Below are 24,801 nucleotides of genomic sequence, written 5' to 3'. Positions count from 1 at the left end.
TGTTTTCCATTCCGTACGGACTGTACCTGTGTGGGATGTTTTTAATGAAAAAGGGATGTTTGCCGGGTTTTTCGTTCGTGGGTAGACCCCGCGACAAGGAGCGAATCCTTGTTAAAATTTAAGATAAACGTTTTCACACGGCAACAGGCCTTGTCGTCCCCCCACTTCGCTCAACCATTCTCGCACCCTTGGCGGAGGTAGGGATGAAGCGGGCTTAGGCTCCTCGTTCTACTTCCTTGCCACCGCGACTACAACCAAATCCGGGCGCAGGAGATAATCCTTGGGTATAGAAAAAGGGTAGCACGGTGGCCTAGAAATAAAACGAGGTTTCACATATCCCAGTTCTGTTCCGAAACGCATGATAGAGGATGGAAGACTTATCTGGATCTGCAGCCCCCGGAAACCTTGTCTTGCCGCGGTTGGATCCTTGTGCTTGCAGCCCCCGGCAATTCTGGTTTGCCGGGGTCGGGACGTCGGTCCGTTTCCTTTCTTCCAATTAGCTCAGCAGAAGTGCTCATCTACCCTGCGAACCAAAGGAGGACAGAAAAGAGACAGATAAACGCGCACTCGACCTCTAGGCTAGGGGTTAGTCGCCGCTAAGCACTATCAACCCTAACCAAGGAAGAGACTCGACCTAGCATGCATGCTATAACTTAGGGCGCCAGCGCTTCATTTATTTATGCTCAGGGTCTGCGCCTGGCTTTGTACAAAGGGTCACATGCCTTGCCGGCAAAGCTTGTACAAAAGGTGGCTTGCCGGGAGGCCCGGCAAGCCGCGCCTTACGGGTAAAACTTGCGAAGATGCTCGATGTTCCAGGAGTTGCTCACTGGGACAACATCTTCGGTCTCCAGGCGGACTGCGCCGGGCCTGGTGACTCGCATTACCCGATAAGGGCCTTCCCACTTTGGCGTCAACTTGTTGGAATTCTTGGCCGACTGAACGCGCCGAAGAACAAGGTCGCCTTCCTCAAAGCTTCGGGCATGAACCTTGCGGCTATGGTAGCGGCGCAAGGCTTGCTGGTAGCGTGCTGCTCTCACAGCCGCCCGAAGACGATCTTCCTCAAGGAGCGTCGCGTCATCTTGGCGCAACTGCTCTTGCTCAAGCTCATCATAAGCGAGCACTCGAGGTGACCCGTATATGAGTTCCGTGGGGAGAACTGCTTCTGCCCCGTATACCAGGGCAAAAGGTGTCTGGCTGGTGGCTCGATTTGGCGTCGTCCTGATCGACCAAAGAACCGCCGGCAACTCATCAATCCAGCGCCTTCCACTCTTGTGCAGCTTGTCAAAGGTCTTCGTTCTCAGGCCTCGCAACACTTCAGCATTTGCCCTCTCCGCTTGGCCGTTGCTCCGTGGGTGTGCCACGGAAGCAAAACAGACCTTGCTACCGAGGTCTTGAATGTATTGCATGAAGGTGTGGCTTGTGAACTGCGTGCCGTTGTCGGTGATGACTCTGTTTGGCACACCAAAACGGCAGACCAGTCCCTTGAAGAACTTGACGGCTGACTGAGCAGTCACCTTTCTCACTGCTTCCACTTCCGGCCACTTTGTGAACTTGTCGATTGCAACGTACAAGTACTCAAAGCCCCCGACAGCGCGGGGGAAAGGGCCCAGTATATCGAGCCCCCAGACCGAGAATGGCCAGGAGAGAGGGATTGTTTGAAGGGCTTGAGCTGGTTGATGAAGCTTCTTTGAATGGAACTGACACGCTTCACACTTGGTTACTAGTGCCGTCGCATCCTGGAGGGCGGTGGGCCAGAAGAAACCTTGCCGGAACGCCTTTCCGGCAAGGGCCCTCGACCCTATGTGGGAGCCACATATGCCTCCATGTATCTCTGCCAACAGCTCCAGTCCTTCCTCCCGGGGGATGCACTTCAGTTTCACACCGTTCGGCCTTCTCCTGTACAGGACGTCATCGACGAACTGGTACAGGGCGGACCGACGGGCTACTTTCTCCGCTTCTTCCTGCTCCTCAGGAAGCTCCCCTGTTTGGAGGAATTGGACGGTATGCTGCGCCCATGCCGGAGCCTGGGGCTCGACGGCAAGGACCAAAGGCATCTCTTCCGCCATGGGAGCGGCTGTCTCTACGGCCAGGGCTTGACGCCCTGCCGGAGCCAGTTGCTCTTGGGCAGGCCCAGCGTCCGCGGCAGCACCCTTGCCGGCAGCCCCAGGGGGCTCGGTAGGAAAGTACTTGCCGGGACCTGACTTCCTCCGCTTGTTCTGCCCCGTTGATGGCTCGACGGATGGTTGAGTTAACCGGAGCAAAAAGGTACCTGGTTCCACAGGTAGCTTGAATGCAGCACGCTTTGACAGGTAATCGGCGATGTCGTTCTCCATTCGGGGGACGTGCTCCGCTTGGATACCGTCAAAGCGTTCCTCCAGCTTCCTCACCTCATCTACGTAGGCCTCCATCAATGGGCTCTGGTAATCCTTGTTGACCTGCCTAACAACAAGCTGCGAGTCACCCCTGACGATGAGCTTCTTAACCCCGAGGTCTGCCGCGATCCTGAGACCGGCGAGCAATCCCTCGTACTCAGCAGTGTTGTTGGTGGACATCTCCCTGGGGAAGTGCATCTGGATCACGTACTTGAGGTGCTCTCCGGTGGGCGCGACGAGCAGCACACCGGCACCGGCGCCTTGCAGCGAGAAAGCCCCATCAAAGTACATGATCCAGTCGCGGTCTGCTTCCTTGCCGGGGAGAGTGGTCTCCTGGATTTCTTCGTCAGGCGTTGAGGTCCATTCTGCAATGAACTCCGCCAAGACTCTGCTCTGGATTGTCGAGGTACTTTCAAACTTCAAACCGAAACTTGATAACTCCAAGGCCCATTCCACAATCCTTCCGGTTGCATCTGGGTTATGCAGTATCCGTTGCAACGGGAGGCGGGTGACGACAGTGATCTCGTGGGCTTGGAAGTAATGACGCAGCTTCCTCGAGGCCATAAGGAGGCCGAAGAGCAATTTTTGCACACCGGAATACCTCGACCTAGCCCCCTGCAAGAGGGAGCTGACAAAGTAAACCGGGTGCTGCATCATCTTCTTCTTCTGCACCACCTCACTCGACTGCGCGGGCACTGCCTTGGTGGCATCAGACTCTGCCGGGGGCCCGCCTTGCCGGCACCAGGCCCTGCCGGGGGAATCTTTGGCTTGCCATCCGCTGGTTCTGCCGCCGTCACTGCCTCCTCGTCGACCTCCCTCTGTGCCACCAGTGCGGCGCTGACCACTTGATTCGTCGCCGCCAGATATAGCAGCAACGGCTCTTGTGGTTTAGGCGCAACCAGTATTGGCGTGGAGGAAAGGTATTTCTTCAGATCCTGCAATGCTGCCTCGGCTTCTGGGGTCCACTCCATTGGGCCTGCCTTCTTCAAGATTTTGAAGAAAGGAAGGGCGCGCTCGGCGGACTTGGAGATGGATCGGCTCATGGCGGCGGCGCAGCCGATGAGCCGACGCACATCTATCTGCTCAATAGCCTTGATTTTGTCTGGGTTCGCCTCGATCCCGCGCTGTGACACAAAGAACCCGAGAAGCTTGCCGGACGGAACGCCGAAGACACACTTCTCAGGGTTCAGCTTGAGGTTGATCTTGCGCAGGTTGGCAAATGTCTCTTCCAGATCTTGCACAAGAGTTGGCCCGTCCTTGGTTTTGACCACTATGTCGTCCATGTATGCCTCCATATTTCTATGGAGCTGAGGTTCAAAACCAATTTGGACTGCTCTTGCAAACGTCGAGCCAGCACTCTTCAACCCGAAAGGCATCCGTAAAAAGCAATACGTACCACATGGGGTGATGAATGCTGTCTTTTCTTCATCCTCTCTTGTCATGAAGATTTGGTGGTAGCCCGAGTAGGCATCGACGAATGATAACAGATCACCCCCGGCCATGGAGTCAACAATCTGGTCGATGCGCGGCAACGGGAAGGGGTCCTTAGGACAAGCCTTATTGATATCTGTGTAATCAATACACAGCCTCCACTTCCCATTCACCTTGCGCACCACTACCGGATTGGCCAACCACGTCGGGTGGACCACTCCCCTCACCAAACCTGCCGCTTCCAACTTCCTGATCTCCTCTGTGATGAACTCCTGCCTCTCCAGAGCCTGCTTTCTGACCTTCTGCTTGACGGGCCGCGCATGAGGGCAGACAGCTAGGTGGTGCTCAATCACCTCCCTGGGAACACCAGGGATGTCGGATGCTTGCCACGCAAACACGTCGACATTCGCCCGCAGGAAGGTGACGAGCGCGCCTTCCTATTTGCTGTCGAGGGTGGAGCCTATGGTGAAGGCCCCTCCCGTGCCATCCTCCCTGGCGGACACCTTCTTGGTCTGCGGTGGCTCGGCTCTGGATTTCTTGCTCTTGCCGGTAGAGCTCTCTGGCACGTCCTCGACGGTAGCGTAGCACTCCGAAGAGGCGTGCTTGCCGGAGTGGGTGCGAGAGGTCTTGCCGGGCTTCCCCTTCCCTTCTGGGCCTCCAGCGGCAGGAGCAGGTGGCTTGACGGCAGCTGCTGCAACTGCTTCCCGGTAGAGTTGGTCGGCGCAGATCAGCGCGTCCTTCTTGTCGGAGGGGACGGAGATGATGGTCAACGGCCCGGGCATCTTTAGCATGTTGTAGGCGTAGTGTGATGCTGCCATGAACTTGGCTAGTGCCGGGCGGCCGAGGATCCCGTTGTAGGGCAAGGGGATCTCGGCAACGTCGAAGATGATCCTCTCCGTCATGTAGTTCAACTCTCCTCCAAACGTCACGGGCAGTGTGACCTTCCCCTTCGGCTGGCTCCTCCCCGGATTGACCCCTTGAAACGTACCCGTTTCCTCGAGGTCTTCATCAGGAATTTGCAGCTTTTGATCACGACAGGCGAGATCAAGTTCAGGCCGGCCCCGCCGTCAACCAACATCTTGTTCACCTTGAGGTTGCGTATCGTTGGTGAGACCAACAATGGCAAACACCCGACCGCGGTTGTGCGGTCAGGGTGGTCCTCGGCGTCAAAGATGAGGGGCGTGCTGGACCACTTCAGCGGCTTCTGAGCGTCGAACGATGGTTCCGCTGCTGTAATCTCACGCGCCCACTGCTTGAGCTGGCGGTGAGAAGTATGCAGCGAGGCGCCACCATCGACGCACATGGCCTCCGTAGCCTTCTGGAACTCTTGCTCACCGGACTCGTCGTCCTCGTCGTGATCATCGTCTTCTTGTTTCTTGTCACGGCCCCGGGCGGGCCTCTCTTGCTGGTTGTCCTTGCCGCGGCGGCCTCCTTGGCCGCCATGCTTCTTGCCGGATCCCTCGGCACCATCCTGGTCCTTCTCCTTGTCCCGCCTCTCGTACTCAGCTTTTTGCTTCTCAGCAAGCAGCTCGACTTGTCGGCAGTTCTGGAGGTCGTGGCCCTTGGTGCGGTGGATCTTGCAGTATTGCTTGCCGGAGCTTCCTGGCTTGTCGGTAGCCGCCAAGGCCCGGCAGGCGGCGCACCCGGCAATCTCCTTGCCGGGGGCGTCTGCCTTGACCTTCTTGGCAGCGCCGGTGTCGTCAGATCCTTCAACGGCAAGCACGGCCTTGCCTTTGCGTTTCCTGTTGCGACGCCGGCCCTTCTTCGTCGGGGTGGCGGCGTCTTCGTCGGTAGAGTCGGTTTCTGCACCGGCGTCTTCGCCGGGGTACTTCCTTCCCTCTTCAGCCCGGGCGCACCTATCGGCCAGAACGTAGAGCTCGGCCACATCCTTAACCTTGGTCATCGCCAGCTCTTCGCGCATCTTGCGGTTGCGCACGTTCTGATGGAACGCGCTGATCACAGCGGCGGGATGAACGTCGGGGATGTTGTACTGCACCCGGCTGAATCTCTGGATGTACTTGCGCAGGGTTTCCCCTTCCTTCTGGGGAATGATATGCAGATCACTGGCCTAGCCATGAGCTTGGTGGCCTCCTGTGAAGGCGCCAACGAACTCATGGCACAGATCCGACCAAGAAGAAATGGAATCCGCCGGCAAGTGCATCAACCAGGACATAACATTGGGCTTCAGTGCCAGCGGGAAATAGTTGGCAAGCACCTTGTCGTCGCGAGCTCCAGCAGCCTGCATCGCGATGGTGTAGATGCTGAGGAACTTGGACGGATGGGTCTTGCCAGTGTACTTCTCGCCGACGTCGGGCTTGAACGTGCGGTGGGACGGCCACTGGAACTGCCGCAGCTCACGGGTGAAGGCCGGGCAGCCCACCTCATAAGGCAGGCCGCCGGAGCCCCCCGGTGCTGGGTGGTCCATAGCGGGTCCCGCCCACTTGTCCAACTGGTGGCGTGTATCGCGCCGGCGCGCGATGGTGGTCCGAGCATCTTCGTGAGCTCATTCTCGAAGAACTTGGCGCTGGACGCGGTTGGTCCGCGGGTCGGACGACGCTATGGAGATGTTATCACAAGCGTCGTCACGACGGGCAGACGCCCGCGGCGACTGGCGACGAGGAGGAGAGTGCACCGTGGTCGCAGCTCCCCCGGTCCTCCCAGCGCCAGCACGTGCTGGCTCGGTGGAGCGCTGACCCGAGGGCCCCGCTGGTCGTGGATCGTCTTTGTTGGCGACGGCGACGAGGCTCTGGATGGTGGCCCTCCACGCGTCGAGCTTCTCTGCAGCAGGAGGGAAGTCGGGGAGCAGCTGCACGCGCGCCAAAGCTTCTGCTGGCGTGGGCGGCGGCGCAGCTACATGGATTGTGGCTTGCTTCGACTTCTAACTATATTAGAAGGAGCTCCATTACGACCCAGCGGCTGCGTGCCATTTTCGCCAGCACTTCGGCGGGCATGCTGAACCCCTTCATCCTGAGGATGACGCATAGGGCTCCTCCCACGGAGGTGCCCAGGGTCACCAGCGTGGTGACGCTGCTCGGCGCGCACACCATGGGAAGAGCGCGCAGTGGTTGACGGCGTGGGCGTCTTGGAGGTCGCTGCGCCGCCCGGAGGTGGCACAGCGACACCCCTGGAGGGCCCCGCGCCGCCTGCGGGGGCCCAGCTCCGTCTTTGGATCTGGCGACGTGCGGCCAGTCATCTGGGGCACGAACGATGTTGCTCGCCAGGCTTTGACTGCCAGGGCGATGCTGGTGCTCGCGGACCGCGACCCGGGTCCTGTCCGCGACCGGTCCACTGCTCGTCCGCACCGGCACGGGCCATTCGGCTCCCAACGAGCCGATCGCCGTGGCCGTCTTCTTCTTAGGAGCCATGGCGACGAAGAACTGCTAGGCTAACTACTAGACCAGATTCTCACAATTGCGCCCCCTACCTGGCGCGCCAAAGATGTCGGTGTGGAACGACACCTATGGGATCACAAGAATCCCTACTACGGTTGCCGGGGCACGGGGTTGCAAGAAGAGCAGGATCAGTAGCCAGCACAAGGATCGTTTACCCAGGTTCGGGCCGCGAGGATGCGTAAAACCCTAGTCCTGCTTTGGTGGGTGTATTTCAGAGAGTTCTTGAGCTCTCGAACTAGCTGTGGTGAGTGCGTGGTTCGAAAGAGCCGAATCCTTCTCCAGTATGCCATGGGCCTCCTTTTATAGGTGAAAGGGGCTGCCACAGTGGCATACAGGAGGTGGAAAGGCGTACAGTATTGTGAGCTTATCGCTCGTATTACAGGACAAGACGCATTAAATGCGCCACTGAGGTATCCCCTAGCTTTATCGGGGACAGGGCGAGGCCCGTCCCGTCCGTCGCTGCTCCTCCTCGCTTCGACACGCGCCCTGGCCAGCGATGCGTGCGGCGCCATGTAGGCAGGCAGGCAGCTGAGGTGGCGCGGTGGTAGGGTCTTCACAAAGATCTGCATGCCGCCACGCAGGCGCTTGATGAGTTGGCCTGGAAGCTGCATGTTGCCACGCAGGTGCCTGCCCAGCTGGTCGGGCTGGCAGCTGCTTCTGAACGGCGGTGGAGACTTGGCTGGTGCGGGCCTGGCAGTGGCCCTGTTGGCGTCTTCGGCGAGAGCCTTGCCGGGGGGCCCGGCAAGGGTCTTGCCATGGCGTGCAGTCGTCCCTAGCGAGAATCTTGCCGGGGGTCTTGTGGCTCTCCTCGGTAAGGATCTTGCCGAGGATCGTTGTGTTCTAATCCTCATCTGATCTTGAATATGTCTTCACAAAGATCTGCATGCCACCACAGAGGTGCCTCCCGAGCCCTGGCCCCACGTGATGTTGGAGACCGTGGGCTCAAGGGTGGCTCGCTCTGTTGGTGTGGGGCGAGCTGCCCCGGCAAGGGTCTTGCCGGGGCTGCTGAGGCAGTCCCCAGCAAGGGTCTTGCCGGGGGAAACTGCTCCGTCCCTCTGATTCTTTGCGTTCTTGGTGTTGGCGTTGCTCTGGCTGTCTTGGGCTTCGGTTTTGCCTTGGTTCACCTCCCCTGCTCTGCTTGGTGTGGCCTTGGGCGCGGCTCCGACTGCCCGTGCACAGGTAAAGGGGTACAAAGGTGCGCCCCTTCTTTTGTACACCGACAGTCCTGTTCCGTTCAATGACGAGCACGGCGCTCACCCCTGATGTGTTGCCGATATGTATAATAACATGGGTTCGCCGACGTTTGGTGCGGCCAGGATTGGGTTGCTTGCTAGAAGGGTTTTTATTTCCTCCAGTCCGGCTATTGCCGCGTCCGTCCACTCGAAGTGATCGGTTCGCCGTAGAAGGCGATAGAGTGGCAGTGCTTTTTCTCCCAATCTAGAGATAAAGCGGCTTAGAGCTGCCACGCAACCCGCGAGTTTTTGAACTTGTTTAAGGTTTGTTGGCGTTTCCAACTATGACAGGGCTCGGATTTCGGCTGGATTTGCTTCAATTCCTCTATTGGAAACGATGAAGCCCAGTAGTTTTCCAGGAGGACACCGAAAACACACTTTTCCGGATTGAGCTGAATGTCATAAGCGCGGAGGTAGTCGAATGTGAGATGTAAATCGTCTATTAGTGTTTCGACGTGCCTAGTTTTGATGACGACGTCGTCCACATACGCTTCAAATGTCTTGCCGATGTATTTCTGCAGGCATGTTTGAATCATGCGTTGGTATGTGGCGCCGGTGTTCTTGAGCCCTAAGGGCATGGTGTTGAAACAGAATGGACCATATGGGGTAATGAATGCTATTGCGGCTTGATCGGACTCCTTCATTTTGATTTGATGGTATCTGGAATATGCATCAAGGAAACACAGTGAGTCGTGTCCTGCGATAGCATCAATGATTTGATCAATGCGGGGGAGGGGGAAGGGATCCTTAGGGCAAGCCTTATTGAGGTGTTTAAAATCGACGCACAGGCGCCAGGATTTGTCCTTCTTTGGTACCATTACCAGGTTTGCCAGCCAGTCTGGATGTTTTATTTCTCTGATGAATCCGGCCTCAATTAGCTTGGCTAACTCCTCCCCCGTAGCTTGGCGTTTGGATTCAGAAAAGCGCCGCAGTGCTTGTTTGACTGGTTTGTCTTCCTTTAATATATTGAGGCTATGTTCGGCCAGCTTGCGTGGGGTTCCAGGCAGGTCAGAAGGGTGCCAGGCGAATATATCCCAGTTTTCACGAAGGAAATCCCGTAGCACGGCGTCGACCGTTGGGTCTAGTTGTGCTCCAATAGATGCTGTCTTCTTGGGGTCCGTTGGGTGGACCTGGAATTTGACTATTTCTTCTGCCGGTTTGCAGGAGGTGGATTTGGGTCGTTTATCTAAGATCACATCGTCCCTATCCATCGTGGAGCGCAGTGCGGTTACTTCTTCGGCCGCAAGGGCTTCGGATAATGCCTCAAGGGCTAAGGATGCGGTTTTGTTTTCGGCGCGGAGTGCTATGTCCGGATCACTCACAAGAGTGATTATGCCGTTGGGCCCAGGCATTTTGAGCTTCATGTACCCGTAATGAGGTATGGCTTGGAAGCGTGTAAAAGCATCTCGCCCCAACAGGGCGTGATATCCACTGCTGAAAGGGGCCACTTGGAAGGTTATTCCTTCGGACCGATAATTCTCCAGCGTGCCGAATACCACGTCAAGTGTGATTTTTCCCGCACACCGCGCCTCTCGACTGGGAATGATTCCTCGGAAGGTTGTGCTGCTTGGCTTGATGCGGCTCCTGTCTATTTCCATTTTGTGGAGTGTATCCTCATAGATGAGGTTTAGTCCGCTGCCGCCGTCCATGAGGACCTTGGTGAGTCGAAAGCCGTCCACGATGGGACTGAGGACTAATGCGGCTGGCACTCGGACTGTCCTGTATTTTGGTTCGTCACTGGCATTAAAGGTTATAGCCGTGTCGTTCCAAGGGTTTATCGCGGTGATTTGACAGACTTTGGCGAGGTCGCGGAGTGCCCTTTTGCGCTTATTGTTTGAAGCGAATGTCTCGAAGACCGTCAATACTCTGGGGTCGTCGTCTTCTGGAGGGTGTTGCTCTAGGGCATTTTTGGTAAGGATGTCTTCGCCGCTCTTGGCTACCTGCCGGAGTATCCAACATGCTCTAAGGTTGTGGGTTGATATGGTATCTGGTGTTGTGTCTATTTTGCATGGGCCATCGAGGCATCCCTCTAGAACGGTTCTGTACCACGTAATGGGTTTGTATTTCTTGGCTATTGGACTGGTCGTGCCACGGGGGTGTGCCCTTTTTGCCTGGACGAGAGGTTGAGTTGGCACCGACGGCTCCCAGTGAGCTGCCTGAGCTTTCCAGGCGCTTTCCATTGTGTTGTACTTCTGTACGATAGTTTCCAAGTCAACACAGTGTAGTATGTGGCGGCGATTGATGGCGTTGAGGATTCCTTCGTCCGTGTAGTTGTTGTAGAACGCTGACATCGCGTCCTCGTCGCGGCAATCTTTAACCTTGTCCTTGACAAGGAGGAATCTGGCCTAGAAGTGGTGGACCGTTTCTTGAGACTGCTGTTGTATGCTCATAAGAGCGCTTATGTCTGAGTGGGTGGGTGGAATTGAATCAGGACCCTGACCCGATCGATGATCCGGAGTCTGAAGATTTTCCAGACTTAACAGTCCGGGCTCCGGAGTATCTTTTGATTGCTTAGGTCCGCCGTCTGATTCTATGTCGGAAGGCCGGTCACATCCTTTCGCTGGTGGGTATCCGGTTCTTCGGGGTCAGCGATCCGAACATAGTCCGTCTTCAGTATAGGGGAAGAGTCGCCGTCTTGCTCCTTGACTACCGATATCTGGTGGGTGACCGGTGGAGATTTGATTTCTCTTTGATCGGGTTTAAGCCCGATCCGATCGTAATCTGTGGCGATTCCCAGGGCGGCGATGCGATCTAGGAGCTCGTTTAAAGATGAAAACTCCGCCGGATCCATCTGCTTGGAATGTTTGGAGTCGATGCAAAGGGGATTTTCTATGGCCCGAGAGGTCATCGTCGGCTTAACAGCTGAACGAATGGCCATGGTAAAGCCGCCCAGCCGAAGGGTTTGGCCTGGGGCCAGTCCTTCTCCGGTAGTGATATTGTCTTTAAGGACGAGGGGTGTCATCGATCCTGTCGTCGACGTCACAGTGGAACTCTCAATGAAAGCACCAATGTCGGTGTCAAAACCGGCGGATCTCGGGTAGGGGGTCCCGAACTGTGCGTCTAAGGTCGTTGGTAATAGGAGACAGGGGACACAATGTTTACCCAGGTTCGGGCCCTCTCTATGGAGGTAATACCCTACTTCCTGCTTGATTGATCTTGATGAATATGAGTATTACAAGAGTTCATCTACCACGAGATCGTGATGGCTAAACCCTAGAAGTCTAGCCTATATGACTATGATAATGAGTCTCCCCCCCTCCGGACTAAGTCCTCCGGTTTATATAGGCACCGGGAGGATCTAGGGTTACACAAGGTCGGTTACAAAGAAAGGAATCTACATATTTGGCCGCCAAGCTTGCCTTCCATGCCAAGGAGAGTCCCATCCGGACACGGGTGTAGTCTTCGGCCTTCGCATCTCCACAGCCCATCAGTCCGGCCCATGGCTAACAGGCCGGACGCCCGAGGACCCCCTAGTCCAGGACTCCCTCACCCACCTGGACAATTTTCCACGACATCATTCCCAGCCTTTCCTGCTCTCTGATCGGCCGGATCCGGCTCGACGTCCTGTTCGGCGACAGCGACCACTTCCGACGCGAGCCGCTCTGGTTTGAGGTGGTGGACCTGACAAGCACGTACCATGCACTACTGGGTCGGCCCGCGCTCGCCAAGTTCATTGCGGTCCCCCACTATGCATACCTGAAGATGAAGCTGCCGGGTCCGAAGGGCCTCATCACCATCACCAGCAACTACAGCAAGTCCCTGGAGTGCGCCCGAGACGGCGCCAAACTGGCCGAGTCGCTGGTCATAGCCGAGGAGCGGCGCCAGCTCGACCGGATCGTCGCCTTGGCCAACGAGACGTCGGCCGCAGCAGTTCTGGCCGAGGAGCCGGCTGACGAGGCCTCATTCAAGCCCTCCAAGGAGACCAAGAAAGTGAAGCTGAACCCGGAAGACCCCAGCTGCAGCAAGTACGTTGTCGTAGGCACCCGCCTCGACAGCAAATAGGAAGGCGAGCTCGTCGAATTCCTCCTTGGGGATCAGGATATCTTTGCATGGACCCCAAAGGACATGTTGGGTATCTCGAGGAAGTACGCCGAGAACAAACTCCATGTACGCAAGGACGCCAAGCCTGTCCGTCAACCCCTGCGACGTTTCTCCGAAGAGAAGAGAAAAACCATTGATGAAGAGGTCGCCAAACTTTTGGCGGCCGGCTTCATCATGGAAGTGTTTCACCCCAAGTGGCTGGCCAACCCAGTCCTCGTGCTAAAGAAGAACAAGACCTGGCGCATGTGTATAGACTACACCAGCCTGAACAAGGCCTGCGCCAAGGATCCACTCGCCCTACCGCGGATCGATCATGTCATCGACTACACTGCCGGCTGTGAGCTCCTGTCCTTCCTGGATGCTTACTCTGGCTATCACCAGATAAAGCTGGACCCGGCCGTCACCCTAAAGACGTCCTTCATCACGCCCTTTCGGGCATATTGCTACATCACCATGTCATTCGGCCTGAAGAACGCCAGCGCCACTTTCCAGCGCTGCATGCAGAAATGCTTGCTGCCACAACTCGGCCGAAACATCCACGTCTACGTGGACGACATCATGGTGAAGACCAAGCAGCACCTCACGCTCCTCGATGACCTGAAGGAAACCTTCACCAACCTGCGCAAATACAAGGTCAAGCTCAACCCGGAGGAATGCGTTTTCGGCGTCCCGGCCGGAAAGCTACTCGGCTTCCTCGTCTCGGAGCGCGGCACTGAGGCAAACCCGGAGAAGATCAAGGCCATCAAGCACATGCGCAAGCCGGCTCGGCTGCGCGATGTCTAGAAGTTCACCGGCTGTTTGGCCTCGGTCAACCGGTTTCTCAGCCGGCTGGGCGAGAGGGCATTGCCCCTATATTAGCTGATGAAGAAGACGACGCCATTCGAGTGGAACGACCAGGTGGACGAAGCTTTCGGGGACCTCAAGCGCATGCTCTCCACCGCACCCGTCCTGGCCGCGCCGGCCGAGAAGGAGCCGTTGTTGCTCTACATTGCCGCAACCTCGCGGTCGGTCAGCACGGTGATGGTGGTCGAGCGACCAGAGAAGGGCAAGATCCAAGCCGTCCAGTGCCCAGTGTACTACCTGAGCGAGGTTCTCTCCGCCTCCAAGCAGAACTACCCACACTACCAGAAGATGTGTTATGGCGTGTACTTCACCGCCAAGAAATTGAATCAGTACTTCCAGGAGCATGTTGTTACCGTGGTCAGCACGGCCCCCCTCGGCGAGATCATCGGGTGCCAGGACGCCTCTGGCCTGGTCGCCAAGTGGGCGCTCGAGCCAGCAGGCCACACCATCCTCTACAAGCCTCGCACCATGATCAAGTCCCAAGCTTTGGCAGACTTCCTCGTCGACTGGACCGAGGCCCAATACCTACCGCCGCCGCCGGATTCAACGCACTGGCGCATGCGCTTTGATGGCTCCAAGATGTGTATCGGCCTGGGAGCCGGCATCAAGCTATCCTCCCCGAAGGGCGACCGGCTTCGGTACATGCTCCAAATCCACTTCATCGCCTCCAACAACGTCGCCGAGTACGAAGCCCTTGTGCATCGCCTCCGGCTTGCCAAGGAACTCGGCATCCGATGCATCCTATGCTACGGCGACTCGAATCAGGTGGTGCAGCAGTGCTCCGGCGAGTGGGACGCCCGCGACCCCAACATGGCAAGCTACCGCTTCCACATTCAGAAGCTGTCCGGATTCTTCGTGGTCTGCGAGTTCCTCCACGTCCCACGCATGGAAAACGAGGCCGTCGACTCTCTCACCTAGATCACCTCGTCTCGACAGTCCATCCCATCCGGCGTCTCCCTCGAGCACCTGCATAAGCCTTCTGTCAAGCCATCACCGGACTCCGAGTCCATCTACGTCCTGGACAACCCGGCCACGCCTCAACCCGGCCCGGGGACTGTCAAACCCGCCCCCGGGACTGCGGAACCCGGCCCGGGGACTGCGGAACCCAGCCCGGGGACTGTCAAACCCGGCTCGGGGGCTGCAGCCATCGACCCGGCCGCCTCATCCCCGACCCGGCCGCCATCGCCTTTGACATGGTCGCCGCTGTCCCTAACCCGGGGGCTGCCGACCCGGAACCCGCCATGGTGGCCGTCTTCGCCGCAGTAACGACTCCCTCGTGGGCCCTGCCCATATCAGAGTTTCTGGAGAACGGGGTTCTCCCCATGGACGAGACTGAGACCCGGTAAGTGCAGCGCCGGGCGTCTGCCTACAGCATCATCAACAACAAGCTAGTCAAGCGCAGCTCCACCGGCGTATTCCAGCATTGCGTCGAGCAGGACCAGGGCATTGAGATCCTCCTCGACATACACCAGGGCGAGTGCAGGCACCATGCCGCCTCGTGGTCCCTGGTGGCCAAGGCTTTCCGCCATGGTTTCTACTCGCCCAAGGCCCTCCAAGACGCCGAGTCACTCGTCCTCAAGTGCGAGGGATGCCAGCGCTTCAGCAAGCGCAGCCACCAGCCGGCCTCGGCACTCTGGACCATCCCGATCGCCTAGCCTTTCGCGGTCTGGGGACTTGACATGATGGGACCTGATACGTCTCTGTCGTATCTACTTTTCCAAACACTTTTGACCTTGTTTTGGACTCTAACTTTCATGATTTGAATGGAACGGGCCCGGACAGACGCTGTTTTCAGCAGAATTGCCATGGTGTTATTTATGTGCAGAAACAAAAGTTCTCGGAATGACCTGAAACTCCACAGAACTTATTTTTGGAAAATATTAAAAATACTGGAAGAAGAATCCACGACAGGGGAGCCTCCACCTGTCCACGAGGGTGGGGGGCGCGCCTGCCCCCCTGGGCATGCCCCCCTGCCTCGTGGGCCCCCTGTTGCTCCACCGACCTCAACTCCAACTCCATATATTTGTGTTCGGGGAGAAAAAAATAAGAGAGAAGGATTCATCGCGTTTTACAATACGAAGCCGCCGCCAAGCCCTAAAACCTCTCGGGAGGGCTAATCTGGAGTCCGTTCGGGGCTCCAGAGAGGGGAATCCGTCGTCGTCGTCATCATCAACCATCGTCCATCACCAATTTCATGATGCTCACCGCCGTGCGTGAGTAATTCCATCGTAGGCTTGCTGGATGGTGATGGGTTGGATAAGATTTATCATGTAATCGGGTTAGTTTTGTTAGGGTTTGATCCCTAGTATCCACTATGTTCTGAGATTGATGTTGCTATGACTTTGCTATGCTTAATGCTTGTCACTAGGGCCCGAGTGCCATGATTTTAGATCTAAACCTATTATGTTTTCATGAATATATGTGAGTTCTTGATCCTATCTTGCAAGTATATAGTCACCTACTATGTGTTATGATCCGGCAACCCCGAAGTGACAATAATCGGGACCATTGCCGGTGATGACCATAGTTTGAGGAGTTCATGTATTCACTATGTGTTAATGCTTTGGTCCGGTACTCTATTAAAAGAAGGCCTTAATATCCCTTTGTTTTCGCTAGGACCCCGCTGCCACGGGAGGGTAGGACAAAAGATGTCATGCAAGTTCTTTTCCATAAGCACGTATGACTATATTCGGAATACATGCCTACATTACGTTGATGAATTGGAGCTAGTTTTGTGTCACCCTATGTTATGATCGTTACATGATGAACCACATCCGGCATAATTCTCCATCACCGATCCAATGCCTACGAGCTTTTCACATATTGTTTTCCGCTTATTTACTTTTCCGTTGCTACTGTTACAATCACTACAAAACCTAAAAATATTACTTTTGCTACCGTTATTGTTACTTCCATATTACTTTGCTCCTAAATACTTTGTTGCAGATACTAAGTTATCCAGGTGTGGTTGAATTGACAACTCAACTGCTAATACTTGAGAATATTCTTTGCCACCCTTGTGTCGAATCAATAAATTTGGGTTGAATACTCTACCCTCGAAAACTGTTGTGATCCCCTATACTTGTGGGTTATCAAGACTATTTTCTGGCGCCGTTGCCGGGGAGCATAGCTCTATTCTTTGAGTCACTTGGGATTTATATCTGCTGGTCGCTATGAAGAACTTGAAAGACGCGAAAACAAAAATTTATCCCTCAACTACGAGGGGAGGTAAGGAACTGCCATCTAGCTCTGCACTTGATTCACCTTCTGTTTTGAGTAAGCTTGCGACACCTAAACCTGCTTCTGCTATTCATTCTGATATGTCGCATGTTATTGATGATGCCACTTCTGCTATGCATATTACTTATGATGAAACTACTTCTATGCTTGATACTACTGTGCCACTTGGTGAATTTCTTGATGAACAACTTGCTAGGGCTAGAGAGAATGAAATTATTGAAACTGATAATATTGATGATAGTGATGATGAAGACTCTCCCCCTAATAAATATGAATTGCATGTTGTGCCTGAGGGTTATGTTCTGGATGAAGAAGCTACTAGAGCTATTCTTGTTTGCAATAATAGAAGTGATCTTAAGAAGTTATTAGCTAAATGGAAGCAGCAATCTCTTAATGCTAGAATGGAATATGATCCTGCTTTTGCTACTTCACCTATCTGTGTTACTGATAAGGATTATGAATTCTCTGTTGATCCTAATATAATTGCTTTGGTTGAATCTCATCCTTTCTATGGTTATGAATCTGAAACTGTTGTGGCACATCTTACAAAATTAAATGATATAGCCACCCTGTTCACTAACGATGAGAGAACTCGCTACTTTTATATCCTTAAAATATTTCTGTTCTCATTAAAGGGTGATGCTAAAATATGGTTCAATTCTCTTGATCCCCGTTGTGTGCGTAGTCCCCAGGATATGATTTATTACTTCTCTGCTAAATATTTCCCTGCTCATAAGAAATGAGCTGCTTTAAGGGATATATATAATTTTGTGCAAATTGAAGAAGAGAGTCTCCCACAAGCTTGGGGGAGGCTTCTCCAATTACTTAATGCTTTGCCTGATCATCCTCTCAAGAAAAATGAAATACTTGATATCTTTTATAATGGACTAACCGATGCTTCCAGAGACTACCTGGATAGTTGTGCTGGTTCTGTTTTCAGGGAAAGAACACCGGATGAAGCTGAGATTCTATTGAATAATATGTTGACAAATGAAAATAATTGGACACTTCCTGAGCCAGCTCCTGAGCCTATTCCTAAACCAACTCCGAAGAAAAGAGGTGTTCTATTTCTCAGTCCTGAAGATATGCAAGAGGCAAAGAAATCTATGAAAGAAAAAGGTATTAAAGCTGAAGATGTTAAGAATTTACCTCCTATTGAAGAAATACATGGCCTTAATTTACCGCCTGTTGAAGAAAACATATGATCTTAATCCATCACCTATTGAAGAAACTCATGGTCTTGATAACCCGACACAGGTAGTAAAGGTAAATTCTCTCTATAGATTTGATGAAGGTGATATCCCTCAATATAAGTCTGCTAGACAATGCTTAGATGAGTTTGACAACTTTATTGTTAAACAAGAAAACTTCAATGCTTATTTTGGTAGACAAATAAAACAAAATGCTTATATGATTGAACACTTGGGTGATTATATGTCTAGAGTTAAAGGTGAACTTAAACTCATTAGTAAACATGCTTCTATGGTTACCACTCAAGTAGAACAAGTACTTAAGGCTCAGAATGATTTGCTCAGTGAATTAAATAGTAAGAATAATTATTATATATGCTGTTAGCGTGGCTACTAGAACCGGTAAAATGACACAGGAACCTTTGTATCCTGAAGGCCACCCTAAGAGAATTGAACAAGATTCTCAGTGAAATAATATTGATGCACCTAGTACTTCTAAAAAGAAGAAAAAGAACAATGATAGGACTGTGCATGCTTCTAGTGAGCCTATTGTTGAAACACCTGAGAATCCTAATGATATTTCTATTTCTAATGCTGAAACACAATCTGGTAATGAACATGAACCTAGTGATAATGTTAATGATGATGTTCATGTTCATGCTCAACCTAGCAATGATAATGATGTAGAAATTGAACCTACTATTGATCTTGATAACCCACAATCAAAGGATCAACGTGTAACACCCCGGATCCGATGCGCCAGGTGTCTGCCAGTTATTCGCTGTCGTTGCCATGTCATTTGCTTGCGTGTTGCACTTTGCCATGTCATCATCTGTTTTTCATATCATGTCATCATGTGCATTGCATTTGCATACGTGTTCGTCTCATGCATCCGAGCATTTTCCCCGTTGTCCGTTTTGCAATCCGGCACTCCGTTGTCACCCGGCGGCCTCTTTTGTCCCTTTTCGTGTGCGGGTGTTAAACGTTCTCGGAATGGGTCGGTATTTGCCGAGTGGCCTTGGTATAGCACCGATAGACCGCCCGTCAAATTTCGTCGCGTTCCGAGTCCGTTTGATAGCCCAACCGTTGAACTCATAGCGGTACCGTTGCCGGTACCTTCGTCGGACGTTTCGGCCTCTGTAACCGTCGCCGGGTCTCTTTTCCTCTCGTCTCCCACAGTCCAAGTCTAGCCCCTAGACCCAGCCTACCCCTCATCGCGTCCGGAACCGTTCGATTGCGATCGGAGGACCCCGAAACCCCTCCTAACCCTAATCCTAACCCCCCTTCCCTTTATAAACCCCCCCATGCCATTTTGGGCAGGCCCTAGCCTTCCCTAACCCCCAGCCGCAACTCCCCCCCCTCCTCCTCGGGATCTCCGCCGCCTTCCACCTCCATTTCCGCTGCGCCCGCACCCTTCTCGCCACTTGGCGCCGCCACATCTCCTCCCCGCCGCCAAGTGGCGCGCTCCCACTGGCCAGCGCCGCCTCCCAGCCGCCTAGAGCCAACCAGGGGTTGCCACACGTCCCCTGCGCCCCCCCCCCCCCTGTGCCCCGCGCCGCCGCGGCCCGCCCGGGCCCGGGGCCGGCCCGCCAGGCCCATCGGACCCCGCGCCCCGAGCCGCCAGCGCTCCGCGCCTCCGCCCGAGCACCCGACCCCGCCGCCCGCTCTCCTCGCCGCCTGCCGCCTCGCACTGGACGGCCGCCCCACCTCGCCGGAGGAGCACCGGACCGCATCCCCGCCGCCGCAGATGAGCCCCGCCACCGCGCCTCTTCTCTCCCTCTCTCTCTTTCCCCTACCTCACTCTCTCTCTCCCCTGCAGGACCCCGCCGCCCAAGCTTCGCCGGCGCCCGCGCCAGCTCCCCGCCGGCCGTGCACGCCGATTCCGGCCGGGGATGGGTGCCCCATGGTCGGATCCATCCGACCCCGACCTCCTCCGTCTTCCCCGTCGACCGCCGGCCACCCCTGCTCGCCGGAGCTCCGGATCCGAACCCCTCCGTCCCTGGACGCTTCCAACCCCCGTACCAAACGCGCCCTGGAGACTTTGGATCTCGCCGTCCCGATTCTTTCCGTCCCACTTTTTCCCTGGGTATAATTTTCACCAAGTCCCCAGATTTTGTTAATATGTGTGCATGTTCAGCTGTGTGTAACTTCACGCATGTAGCTCCGATTCGCGCGTGTAATATGTCGAATTGTTCGTCTCGTGATGCTCTACATTTTGTTAAATTGCAACATGTTCATTAGAGGTCATCTTGATGCCCAAATCTCTGTTGGAAGAGGACTAGTTGCTGTTATCCTCTGGTTCTCATCAGAACTTGGAGATTTGTCATTTTTGTATCTTTAAATCTGTGCATCTTTTGAGCATGAGCTCTACATGTGTTTTGAAGTATGCCATGCCATCTTTCCAGTGGTGTAGTCCATGTATTTTTGTGATCTCTGTGGTGACTAGCACAAGCATGCAAAGTAGGCCCCGTAATATTTCTGATTTCAGGGACAGTGATTTATCTAAGTCCTTGTCTGCTGTAATTTTGTTGCCATGTAAACTTGATGCTACAGTGAGATCTATGCATATTTTGGAGCTGTTCAGTAAGGATGTTTTGTAGATATTGTTGTAATTGATCCATTCCTGCAATTGTTTGCAATTATGGAGTGCCATATCATGACTCAATCTTGCTCTACTTTTGCTATAAAATATTTCTAGCAGATTCTTAACATGATATGCAATTTTGCCAAGCTTATTGAAGTTGATCCATACATGCTATGCTATTTCTCTTGCCATGGTTAGCTTCATAAACATGCCATCTTGCTATAGGTATGCTTATTTTATCATGAATTGCTCTGTAGTGAGTGCATCAAGCTCACAAAGAGGCCTATATATTATTGTTTCTGTCATGCTCTGTTTTCTGCTAAGTCTGAAACCTGATAACGAAACTTGCTATGTTTACATGCTTGCCATCATATCTTTTGATCCTTTTTGACTTATGGTCAGTAAGGGATTTTTGTCATATGCTTTGAGTAGATTCATGCCATGCCTTTCTTTGCTATGTTAAGTCCCTGTAGCATGTTGATACCATGCTCTGAACATTGCAACCTGATGTTATTTCTGCCATGTCCAGTAATTTCTCTAAGTCTGTGAACCTGTTATTGTTTGCAATCTTGCCATGTCCTTTTGAGCATGCTCTATTGATTTCTGGAGATAGCTCAGTGTTCATGTTTTGTTTTGCTTTACCTGTACATCATGCCCATGCCTTTTTTTTCATGTTGAGTTGCTGTAGCATATTGTTTTGATGCTTGCCATATGCCTAGTTGCTGTTTTCGTCAGATTGTTGCTATGTATTGTTTGGAGTGTATGTGTTGCACCGTTGCTCCGTTTTGAGCGTGCTCTATATGAAACTTGCTTAGTTTTGCATGTAGCCTCATATTATCATGTTGCATCCTTGTGTTGAGGTGTTTGCTTGATGTTTGTATGCATTTTGCATCAATGCCATGTTTATCTTGTTTTGCTCATATCTTCTAGGCCGTAACTCCGAATCTAATGAACTTTATATGTAACTTGACTAGAATTTCGTGTAGATCTTCATGGTGCTCTTTAACTTGCTATTTAACAACTTAAACTTAATGCTTGCTCAGTTCTGGACTAATTTCGAAATTTGCATATGAGGGCTTACCGGATTTGTTATATGTTGATTCCGGCCTCGTTTAAACTCGCCTTGATGTGTTGTTCTTGTTTGCATCATCCCTCGTCACGAGTAGCTTCGTTTGGCCTTGTCATGCATCATACTTGGTTGAGCATCATGCCTTGTTCTTGTGTGGTGTGTTTACCTTGTTGTGTGCTTCTTCTCGATAGTTCCCGTGTCGTTGCGATCGTGAGGATTCGTTCGTCTTCGAGGTTTCATCTTCTTCATGGAGTCGTTCTTCTTCCTAGCGGGATTTCAGGCAAGATGACCGTCACCTTGGATCTCATTACTATCATTGCTATGCTAGTTGCTTCGTTCTATCGCTATGCTGCGCTACCTATTCACTTGTTCCTCAAGCCTCCCAAATTGCCATGAACCTCTAACCTTTGTCACCCTTCCTAGCAAACCATTGTTTGGCTATGTTACCGCTTTGCTCAGCCCCTCTTATAGCATTGCTAGCTGCAGGTGAAGATGAAGATTGCTCCATGTTGGATTATGTTTATGTTCGGATATCACAATATCTCTTATATTATTAATGCATCTATATTTTGGTAAAGGGTGGAAGGCTCAGCCTTATGCCTGGTGTTTTGTTCCACTCTTGCCGCCCTAGTTTTCCGTCATACCGGTGTTATGTTCCCGGATTTTGCGTTCCTTACACGGTCGGGTGATTTATGGGACCCCCTTGACAGTTCGCTTTGAATAAAACTCTTCCAGCAAGGCCCAACCTTGGTTTTACCATTTGCTCAGCCTATTTCTTTTCCCTAGGGAGTCGCTCTCTCGAGGGTCATCTTATTTTACCCCCCCCGGGGCCAATGCTTGTCTAAGTGTTGGTCCGAACCGAGCAGCCTGCGGGGCCACCTCGGGGAAACTCGAGGTCTGGTTTTACTCGTAGCTTGACTTATCCGGTGTTGCCCTGAGAACGAGATATGTGCAGCTCCTATCGGGATGTCGGCGCATCGGGCGGTTTTGCTGGTTTTGTTTTACCATTGTCGAAAAGTCTTGTAACCGGGATTCCGAGACTGATCGGGTCTTCCCGGGAGAAGGAATATCCTTCGTTGACCGTGAGAGCTTATCATGGGCTAAGTTGGGACACCCCTGCAGGGTATTATCTTTCGAAAGCCGTGCCCGCGGTTATGTGGCAGATGGTAATTTGTTCATATCCGGTTGTAGATAACTTGACACTTGACCTTAACTAAACGCATCAACCGCGTGTGTAACCGTGATGGTCTCTTCTCGGCGGAGTCCGGGAAGTGAACACGGTTTCTGGGTTATGTTTGACGTAAGTAGGAGTTCAGGATCACTTCTTGATCATTGTTACTTTCGCGACCGTTCCTTTGCTTCTCTTCTCGCTCTCATCTGCGTAAGTTAGCCACCATATCATGCTTAGTCGCTGCTGCAACCTCACCACTTTACCCCTTCCTTTCCCATTGAGCTTTGCTAGTCTTGATACCCATGGTAATGGGATTGCTGAGTCCTCGTGGCTCACAGTTTACTACACCACCAGTTGCAGGTACAGGTTTTGCAGTGATCATGACGCGAGAGCGATGTTTACTTGTTTGGAGTTCTTCTTCTGCTTCTTCTTCGATCAGGGGATAGGTTCCAGGTCGGTAGCCTGGGCTAGCAGGGTGGATGTCGTTTGAGTTTCTGTTTATGTTTCATCCGTAGTCGGATGTTGATCTCTTGTATGATGTTTTGATGTATTCTTGCGGCATTTGTATGCCTTGTATGTATCCCCAAATATTATGTAATGTTGATGTAATGATATCCACCTTGCAAAAGCGTTTCAATATGCGGGTCTATCCTTGGTGGGACCTTCGAGTTCCTTTAGGATAGGGTCGCATATTGGGCGTGACAAGTTGGTATCAGAGCCTCGACCGACCCTAGGAGCCCCCCTTGATTGATCGTGTAGTTTGGCCGTTGTTGAGTCTAGAAGTAAACTTTTTCTGAGTCTAGTTATATCGGAGAGTAGGAATTCTTTTACTCCTCAGCCCCTTCGTCGCTCTGGTGAGAGATCTTGACGTAGGTGTTTTGAACTATTCCTCTTCCCCTTCAAATTTTTTCTTCAGGATCACGTGGTTAGTTTTCGTTCGTTGTCCATTCTTTTTTCTATCCGGTGCATTTCTCTTCGAGTGTTTTCGATCCTCATCATCTTTTGCGAGATCAGTCCTCAATTATTTCTCTTCCGATGTTGTTTTCCTTGTCCGAAGTTGTCCTTGTTTTTTACCACCCGCCCTCCCTTCTTATTCTCGGAACCGGAGTCTGTAATCGAGTATCGATTCTACTCGTGCGAAATCTTTGCATTCTCTCCTCAATTATCTCAACTGGTGCTTTCTCTTCAAGCTATTCGTCGATTTTTCCCTTCCAAGTTGTCGTTGTTTTATCCCGCCCTCCCACCCCTTTTATTCCCGGAGCCTGAGTCTATTCGTGCATCTATTTCATTCGTGTGGAGCTTCTCTAGTTTTTTTCCTCAATTATTTCAACCGATGAATTTTTGCCTCGTTCGACATTCTTCATCTCTTTTCTTTTCCGGTGGTTTCAATTCCAATTTTCGGTGTTGACCATGTTCTTTCCTCGGCTCAAATGTTTCCCGTTGCTCGTTCCCCTCTCGTCATTTAATTGTTCCGGAGTGATGAAGACATCTCAGGAGATTTATCTGTGCTCGATTTAATTCGAGGTTGTCACCTCATTCAAATATTTCAATTGTTCCGGTGCATCATCCATCTGATCAACAATCCTTTCTTATCGGTGTTTCTTTTAGTGGGCCCTAACCCACAGGTCTTTTCCCAGGATCTTACATGACTCTTCTAATTTTCCCGGAGCTTTTCTCAAATCCTTTTTGAAGTCTGACGTAAGTATGAATTTCATCAGTCAGATGTTTCTCCAAGTTCGTTTTAAAATTCTTTCATGATCGGGTCAACCTTTTTCCTCTTTTCATTGTCTTTAAGGACGAGGGGTGTCATCGATCCTGTCGTCGACGTCACAGTGGAACTCTCAATGAAAGCACCAATGTCGGTGTCAAAACCGGTGGATCTCGGGTAGGGGGTCCCGAACTGTGCGTCTAAGGTCGTTGGTAATAGGAGACAGGGGACACAATGTTTACCCAGGTTCGGGCCCTCTCTATGGAGGTAATACCCTACTTCCTGCTTGATTGATCTTGATGAATATGAGTATTACAAGAGTTCATCTACCACGAGATCGTGATGGCTAAACCCTAGAAGTCTAGCCTATATGACTATGATAATGAGTCTCCCCCCCTCCGGACTAAGTCCTCCGGTTTATATAGGCACCGGGAGGATCTAGGGTTACACAAGGTCAGTTACAAAGAAAGGAATCTACATATTTGGCCGCCAAGCTTGCCTTCCATGCCAAGGAGAGTCCCATCCGGA

The sequence above is a fragment of the Triticum aestivum genome, chromosome 1D, assembly GCF_018294505.1.
Source record: "Triticum aestivum cultivar Chinese Spring chromosome 1D, IWGSC CS RefSeq v2.1, whole genome shotgun sequence".
NCBI classification, from domain to species: Eukaryota; Viridiplantae; Streptophyta; class Magnoliopsida; order Poales; family Poaceae; genus Triticum; species Triticum aestivum.
The sequence above is the reverse complement of the archived record's forward strand: the minus strand, read 5'-3'. Positions refer to the sequence as shown.